This window comes from Epinephelus fuscoguttatus, linkage group LG8 (assembly GCF_011397635.1).
Source record: "Epinephelus fuscoguttatus linkage group LG8, E.fuscoguttatus.final_Chr_v1".
NCBI classification, from domain to species: domain Eukaryota; kingdom Metazoa; phylum Chordata; class Actinopteri; order Perciformes; family Serranidae; genus Epinephelus; species Epinephelus fuscoguttatus.
The window spans coordinates 12,022,670-12,032,332 of record NC_064759.1 but is presented as its reverse complement, the minus strand read 5'-3'; positions in this window follow the sequence as shown (position 1 = coordinate 12,032,332).

Below are 9,663 nucleotides of genomic sequence, written 5' to 3'. Positions count from 1 at the left end.
TTTTATTCACTGGACGTCTGGCTTTTAAATTACTGGAGAAATTAGCACACAAACCATGAAAGCAAACAAAAAGTTACCTGATGATGATAAAATCTCATTTTATTGATTGGCTCAGCCCTCCTTGCCCCGCTGTCATTCTCTTGCTCTCTTTATCATAAGACAGGTGCAACTCGTGGTCCCTCCGCCTATTGCTCTTTGCTGGGGACAGTTGGTGAGAGTCCGCCTGTGCACACACAGTGACAGGGCTATTAGCATCACATGACGAATGCTTATTTATGGGTTTAATGATAAAGGAGAGCTGCTTTAGTGTCTGTGAGTTTGTTGGGATGTTTAACAGCTGCATCTGTGTTAGCTGATGCTCACAGGGCAGACACTGAACTAACCGTTCATGGGTCCGGTAAGCGGAGGGCTTCAGGGACGGTCTGTCACCGCTGCAGCTGTTAGCAGCCAGCACAGGAAAGTTTGCTAATCTGGCGAGGAGTTGGCGAAGATGTCAGCTGAGTAAGCGTCCCCTCAGTATGTCCCTGGACACATTAGTGGACACACTGCTCAAATAATGCAGCCATATGCACATTGAGGACGTATTGGGTGCATTCACTCCTGTACTTATAGCCGTCTGCTTTGATCCTATCAGCCAAGACTCAGGTTAATACCAGGTGTGAACAGGGCCTTAGATACATGTATGAATGATGCAAATTGGAAGTTTGGTTTGGAGTTTGTGTGACAGTAATGATTAATGGCCACACAATGTAGATAGCATGTAAGAGAGGTGCCCTGTGTCCATTAGCGTGACATTTATTGTGTGAATTAGAGGATTTATGTTGTTCTAGGACGTGTTTAAGTGACATAGAAGCTTTGGTGATGTGATGATAATGTGTACACAACTATCCATTGAAAATAATCTAGTTCATGGCTGTCTGTGCAGAAGGAGTGCCATTTGAAACAGAATTTCCTGAACACTTAAGGCAAACAAAAAAGTCTTTAGTCTGAGGTTTTTGTGCTACAAAGTCACAGTTTATTGAATGTAGTGACCACTTGTTCATGAAGTGTCAGTGGGGGGTTTTGATGTGGGCCATAGTCCGATCTGTTCCGTCTGTTATTTTGCATAACTCCGTTCTGTTCATGCTTTCCAACCACAAAGCTGCTGCGTGGGAGTTATGTAGTTGTGTGTTTGTGTGTGTGTGTTTGTGCGCCCTGAATTCACATATGACTTGTGTTCGGGTCTGTCAGATTGACGGAGGTCCAATACAATGCGTCTTTACATAAAAAGGGTAATTATTATTATTATTATTTATTGGAGGCTCCCCACTCTGCGTGATTGTTAAGCAATGTTGTTGTATAATAAATGGGTCTGTGGGATGTTCAGCTTTTCCTTTATGCATATGACAGTTGTAGCTTTGTGGCCTGTCAGTGTATGTTTGGCGTGCTGGAGGCAACGTGGCGATTATGCAGACACCTGCTGTTTCTCTGTGGCCACAGTGTGAATTTAAACTGTTGGTGCCTGTCAAACACCAGAATCAAAAGTTTACGTATTGCATATATTTATTATGTAGTCTGTGGAGACTGAGGACTCCAGTGAAAGCCTCCAGAAGCTCATCAGTTTGGGACAGTCAAAGAAGGCTAAGAATTAGGGGCGTAAATCACAAGTTTCATCACTGGACTATGTATCAGTTCTTTGGTCAATGGTACGGTATTTGCTGCCACGATTAGGGTTGGGTATTGCTTGTTTGTTTTGTTATTTTGTTTGTTTGTTTGTTTTTTTCAATTTCAGTGCTAAAACAGTACCGTTGCCTAAATCAGTGGTTCCCAACTGGTGGGTCGCGATCCAAAAGTGGGTTGCGGGTCCTAGTTCCACAACGAACTAGCTCAATGACATGACCAAATTCAAGTATGACACTGATTGTATTAAACTGTGGGAACCTTGAACTAATGACTAAGGAGAAATCTGGACCCTGTGGCTGGACCAGTTGGGAACCACTGACCTAAATGGTACCTGATACTTTTTGAGAAAATAAAGTACAAAACAACGGTCAAAAACATTAAGAACTGCCTTTTTGTTTAACTCAAACTAACTCTGTATTAACAAATGCTCATAGCAAAGTCCCATAATAAATAAAATCTGACCCTACAATCATTTAAATAACAGTTACAGTAATGATAACAGCAAAATTAATGTTGAGTTCAGATCAATGATTGTCCAACTAATTCAGGAGAGACTCGGCAGTCAGACATGTCTGCATTATTTGTTTAGGAGTGGCTGTTATTGTCAGCACCTTAACAGTCCACCTTAAGTGAGCCATGTCAGATTCCAATGGGAGGCTAACTTCGCTCGCCAACTTCAGGGCTAACCCCCTTCAAATTAATCAGAAGATACAAACAGAAACTTAATATTTTTGTTCACCGACAAGTAGGGTTGGGAATCGTTAGGATTTTAACGATTCCGATTCCTTACCGATTCCTTTTTAGCGGTCTGATTCCTTACTGATTCCTCTTACCGATTCCTACATTATATTCATTATACTTGCTATACTTAAACAAGTATATAATAAACACTAATGCAATCATACAAATACAAAAACTTTATTCTAACTGTTGCACAGTACAATTAGATGAAAATACACATTTGTGTGTGGTGTGTATTTCAGATTTAGAGCTTGTATCATCTCCCTGAGAATAAATGACAACAAAAAGTGATTCTCTGATTTCTACAGTAACACTATTAAAATTAACCACAGCAATGTAATAAAAAATACTTATATGCATTCATGCTTGGGCACTGTTATTTACATGACAACACCTGAACATAACACACACAGACACACATTGGCTGTTTGTTTCTACCTCTCCTCTCGCTGGAAGTCTCGGACCTCCTGCCGCCAGCCTCCGCTGAAAATTAAATAAAAGAGGGAGATAGGTGTCTCCTGTTTTATCTTATCTTGTTATATTTCTACCGCTCCCCTCGCTGGAAGCATCGGACCTCCCGTCGCCCGCTCCCGTCTCAAACACAGAGGTCTCTCTCCGCTGAGCACCTGGCGCACGCCCGGCCTGTTAAATAGCCTGTAACCATGACAACTGTGTGACACAAACTCAGTGCTTTAGTGATTAGATAATGTCGGGCTCGGTCGGGTTCGGACAGAAATATGCCCCTGCCGCACTCTAATGGAAATGCACGTGACGGTTTTTTTATTTTATTTTATTTTTTTTTGTACAATCTAGGAACCGTTTGAAGGAACCGTTACGCCAAATGTGATGGAACCGGTTCCGGAACCGGAACTTCGTACCCGGTTCCAAAAAAGAACCGGATCCAGATCCCAACCCTATCGACAAGTAGCCTGAACTGTTCACACACTGCCCTGCTACGTTCAACTTCATACTCTCATCACTGTGACATATACGTGATCTCACTAGCTACTCACACACACTCTGGCGCTGAAATTTGAGTTGTGACTCAGTGTTTAGTTACCAGTCTTGTGATATAGCACTGAGTTTTGTCACCAAACCCTAGCACAATATGGATTGCAATTCAATTCTGGGGCCTTTGATCAATATGAGACAATATCAGTTAATATCCTCATTGTCTTTTTCATGGCTGCTCACCATTTTTTGCCTGGCGCTAGGCCACTAGCACTGTTTGAATGTTTAGGAAGGAGGTGTGCTTGGACGTGAATGGTGACACAGACTTGCAGTGGGAATTTCAAAATAAAGGCATATCCTGATATGATGAGATGAGGATTTGTATCAGTGTTTTCAGTTTGCATTAATGATATTAGATCATTAATCATCAAATCGATATATCAATCAGATCAGTTTTAAGAAGCTCCAATAGCTGTTGAGGAATTTCAGTCTGGACCAAATTGGTGGACCAATATTTCCTCTAGCATGGCTAAAAATGATCTGTAACTTTACAATAACAAGAAGTCCATGTTTGAGCCTCAGACAGAAACCAGTGCCGGCACAGCAACTGTCACCCGAGCAACTAACTACAGCTACTGCCTGGCCTGGCTGTCGCAATGTAAGATACTGTTTGTTGTTTCAGAGCCATCACATTCAGCACTTTGCTACTGGACACGTGTTCGGCAGATGAGTGTCACACGTCCAAGCAGGATATTGATCCAAATCACTCCTCCAACAGTCTCGGAGGCCATGTGCTGGTGTGTGCATGAGCTGGAATTTGTCTGTCTGTCTGTATAAAGCTCTTACTAGCCGCTGCTGGCCGCATTGCCAATCCCTCTTTTAAGCCATGCGTTCCAGCCAGACTCTTGCTCAAAGACCTGGCGTATGGATCGAATGAATGACTTTCCACAGCTGGAGGCAGGGAGAAAGAGATGCAGTTGTTTTGATGGAGAGACTGAATCACGGATTGGAAGTTTATTCCCTGTGATCCCAGGACCTCTGTGGAAGATCTGAATGTTCTGTAGGAGGCTGGATGGCCAAGTCTCGGGTATTAACCCACACTGAGGTCACAATTCTTGTATTTCATTCATCATCAGTCTGAGAATCATTCACCTTCAGGCTGCACGTGGCTCTAGAGGAGACATTAAGATACATCAGTAGATACAGTCTATACTGCACAGGCCTTCAGCCGTCCGATCTAAAGATGTAGTCTCCAAGATTGATGGCAGCAGACTGGATGCACTTAAGTTTAAAGAGACTAATCTCATCATTTATCAGTGACAAAGAGTGAATATCCCCAGCAGCACAGGGGTTTTCATGTCAACATGGTAGAACAGCTCAACGTCCTTTGAAATAGTTCAGGCTCAGTCTGCTGGAATGTTCTCCTGTCAGATGGGATGAGTAGTATTGATCACCCCACTCATGATATGCTGCCTCATATTCTCTTTTGCACTGCTCTCTCTTTATAGACATTTAGAGACATAGGGCATAGTTCTTTCTTTCTTTTGTTGTTGTGTGTTTTTTTTAACAACTATACAGTTCTCTTCTCCTTTATTGTCATTTTTTAACTGTAAATTGTATTTTTTTTTTTTTTTTTTTTTTTTTTTGATTGCACAGTGATGCATTGTTTAGCACTGTGGCCTCACAGTGAGAGGGTTCCAGGTTCAAATCCACCAGCCGGGGCCCTTCCTTGTTGAGTTTGTATATTCTCCCCGTGTCGGTGTGGACTTTCTCTGTTTTTTTTGGCTTCCTTCCACAATTCAAAGACATGCAGGTTAGGTTGTTTGTCTCTGTGTGGCGACCTGTCCACCATGTACCGCACCTCTGCCGCCCAGTGAAAGCTGGGATAGGCTCCAGCCCCTGCCGTGACCCTGTACCATAAGTGATTATGGAAAATGAATGAATCAATTTTTATTAATTAATTTTTACTTTGATTTTTCCCACTATTATATCTCAATATAATTTCAATTTTATCTATTAGTTTTTAATTCAAAGTTTTATGTAATAATTTAATTTACTTTTTTATTATTTATCATTATGAAAAACAACAACAAACTACTACTAATACTGTTACTATGACCTCTAATGCTACAATTACTATTATTTATACTACTACTATGAATACTACTTATATTACTATTATTATTTTCATCATCACAGTGAACATCTCTCTGTCTCTCCAGGTATAAAGATATTTACCTGTACATATTTACTTGTCTGGAAATTGGCATTAAACTTAGACACTAAACAACTACAACAACAAACTACTATTACTAATAGTAAAAGTAATATGACTACAACTGTGACTGATATTGCTACTACTAGTACTATTATTTTTGTCATCACTATTACTATCTCTCTATCACTTCATGTATAGAGGTATTTACATATGTAAATTTTCTTGTCCAGAAATCACTAATGAAACTTAGACACTGAACTATAGATTTGCGTATTCCCTGAAAATTCCAATTAACAAAATAGAAAGCGAGAAGTCGAAGAAGCCACAAAATGTTAACCAAATTTACTTTAAAGCCTTGCATCATGTTCAATAACTTGCGGACCGCACTTCAACTTATTGCTAATATTTTTGTGCGCTGGGCGTGAGAACCTCAAGACGCTTCTTGACTTCTCCCGCTGCAACCTTATTTCCGGCAGACTGTCGTAAAACTGCCGTGCTTGCTGCAGCAACTACAGCCACAAGCAGTAGCTCATACACAACATCTTCTACCTCCATTTCATTTTAAAATCGGATGAAGTGATAAGTACTCACGCAAAATAAGATTAGACATTTGAAGTTGGGCTGAAATTTAATGTTAAGGTGTGAGACATGATGCTGTTACCTCTTTGTGATGACAAAGACCACACACCAGGAAGATTGTTCTCCCTTTATTTTGTTTCTCTTTCTCCTACTACTTAGTATTCACACACAGATTTGGTGGTTGGACAAAAAAACGCAATTTGTCACCTTGGCTCCTTTTTTCAGATTTTCTATAGACCAGTGATCAAGCAGTTATATGAGATACATTCATAGTGTAATAATTAGTTGTAGCAAACACAGGCAGAATACTTTTCACTTTGCTCTGATATTTTTGATACACATGAGGGAGTGTGAGGTTAGGTGTTGGCACTGTGGTGGTTAATATGTTCAATCTATTGCCTGAAATGTGCAGCAACTAAATTATAATACTGAAAAATTTAGATAAATACCGTTACATGTGTGATAAGCAGTTCACTAGATCCACATCAAAAAGACCAACTAAATGTGAGCACAAATGTGTTAAACCATGAAGATGGAAGTAATGTAGGTAGGCACTTAGATTGGATTTGTCCTTCCTGACCTTGCTCTACAGTGCTATTAGTAATTGTTCTGTTAAAAAGGGAGCCTCAGTCAGCGCTTTGATTGCGCAATTACCACCTTGGCCCACATCTGAGCCAAAAGATACAAGAAAAAAAAAATCTGAAACCAGGTCACTGCAGCTAAAACCTCAAGGCCAAAACATAATGATCTCCTGCTTCCTCTCATCTTATAACAGCCTTCACTTACAGTACAGACATCCATTTCTGCCAATGTGATGATAAAAGGGAGAAGTTATTATAAAGAGGGACTTTACTGAAATAACAAGAATCTTTCTGAAAATAATGACTTAGTATCCCCAAATAATGGCTTAGTTTCTCAAAATAATGACTTAGTAGGGATGGGAATCGAGAACCGGTTCCTGTTAAGAACCGGTTCCAACTGGTTCAGTTCATCAACATCATTAGCCTTTATACTTAACGATTCCCTTATCGATTCTTTTTATTACGCTGAATCTTTACGTCGATGACGCATGTCACGCTTGTCAGTCAGCAGTACATTCAACAACAAAGAAGAAGTAATGGTGGAGAGACGGAAGCGGTCGTCGGTCGAAAGCTTGGCTTCACTTCACCAAAAAAGACTCATGACATTCACTCATCACAACAGCATGATGTGCAATTTATGCAGCACCGTAATTACATGCAAGGGCGGAAACACCACCAATGCTACAGTGATTTGTTTTCCACTACAGGGCTCTACTGTGCGAGCATTTTAATGTTACTCGCATTTGCGACTTAAAATAGTTTTGTGCAACCAAAATAAATCATTCAGCACGCTGTGCGAGTACGGATTTCAACCAGCAGCAGAAACGAAAGGCGAATCCTGCCTGTTGTGGGTCACAGACACAGACACGGACAGGAATACGTATTCCTGTGAAATACAGTGGCCATAGTGCTCAGCGGCACAAGATAAAGGCTTACCGGCAACCGAGAAGCCCGGCTCCAATAATTTCCTCTTCTTGGTGTCATGACTGCCCAAAAGTACCTGAACAGCCGAGTTGTGGCGGCACACAGGTATGTGACGTGTCAGAGTAGAAACGAGCCGTTCACATTTCCACAAACCTCACCGCACTTTAGGGACTGTTTTTTACTTATGAAGGGACTGTCAGGGGAGGAGGGTGGCTGGTTGATTTTTATTTTATTTATTTACTTTATTTTGATCCCCCCTATGTTCATCACTTATTGATGCTGTTTTTGAAGTATGAATAAGTCAATAAGTAATTTATTCCTTTGAAATATCATTGATGTATTATAGAAAAGTGATTTATCTTTTTATAAATGACAAAAGGCACATCTGCCTCACTTTTGCTGTGGTATTGTGATACTACTCAGAACCGTGATACTTTCACTGGTATCGTACCGTGGGTCCCAATTTTGGTACCGTGACAACACTAACAGATTCTGTAACGTTATTTGACGTAGATGAAAACAAATGCTGTGCAAATATTCTTTCATTTGTTCCATTTTAGATGATAGCAGTGGACCAATTTCATAATTTGTTTACTTACTTACTTAGCACTTATCTCTTGTTTAGAATAGCAACTCAATAAAATTTATGTTGTTGACACCAAAAACCTGTAAGGTCTACTTTTTCTACTCAGAAAATTCACAGGAGGAATTGATAAAGAATCGGATCGATAAGCAGAATCGATAATGGCATTGAGATCAATAAAATCCTATCAATTCCCATCACTATGACTTAGTATCCCAAAATACTGACTCATAATTTCCAGATTCTAAGTAAATATTTAGAGAAAGTTTCTCATTAAAATGACTTACAGGTTTTTATTTTTCATAACATTGGTGGAAATTTTACTTATTCAGTACACTAACTACTACTACCGACTGCTCATGAATTGAATGAAAAATTGTAAGGCAAAAATATAAATTCTGATCACCCTGTGGTGTTGTACTGTTCTAGACTGTTAAGACAGAAAGAAGCATCTTGCATTGCAGTGCATTTTATTGACGGATGGACTGTGTCCTGTAAAGCTGAACTCTGAGTACAGTCTATTGACTAAATTCTTTTCTGTAGCCTAATGTCAAAGATTTGTGCGGACCTAAGATTATTTCAGCAGTGGGGTCTCTCTTGAGTCACTTGTTTTCATACCAAGCTTTGAGAAGTCTATTATATTGAACAGGTGGAGATTATTCGCTGCTCTGTGAGTTGGTGTGCAGTAACTTGGTTTGATTGTTATGTTGTAAACCTCTGAACCCTTTGAAGTGGCCGCAACCAAGTAGAACTGAAGCAGAGGTAGCTGATTTTATATCATATGTACATTTTATCCAAAAGGTCAAATTTGCTGTGATATCATAATGTTCTGTTTAAAAAAAAAAAAGAAAACTTTTCTGGTCATTACAAGACATCATATCTCAGGAACATAAGGAAAGACATTTGGTCAGATACTGAATTGATGACACTAATCCTGGGTGTCCATCTTAAAACTGTGCTGATTGTATAGATCATCTGTGCTGCTGTGGGGCGAAAGAGTGTCTGTGAAGCGTCCATGTTTTCACAGACATGGATGTAAACTGTAACTGCAACTTGCCCAGTGCACAGAGGCGTACAACTGCCAGGTTTGTTTTGTTCTACACTTTTTTTTTATATCAGGCTCACAGACAATAGACCCACATGGAGGACTCAGAGCCACATCAGGTAAGTGATAATCGAAGTCTTTAATCACAAAAACAGGTTCAGTACACAAGTAATCAGTCAGCGAGGCAAACAAATCCAAAAAGGGCAAGGCAACGGCAGAGTCAAAAAACAGTCTCAAACTAACAGGCACAGGGCGCACAGTGGCTCAGTAGGTAGAGTGGGCAGCTCACGTGTGAAGGCTGTGTCCTTGTGGTGGCAACCCTGGGTTCAAATTTGGCCTGAGGCAAACATGAACTGGCACAGGAGGAACAGAACACCAA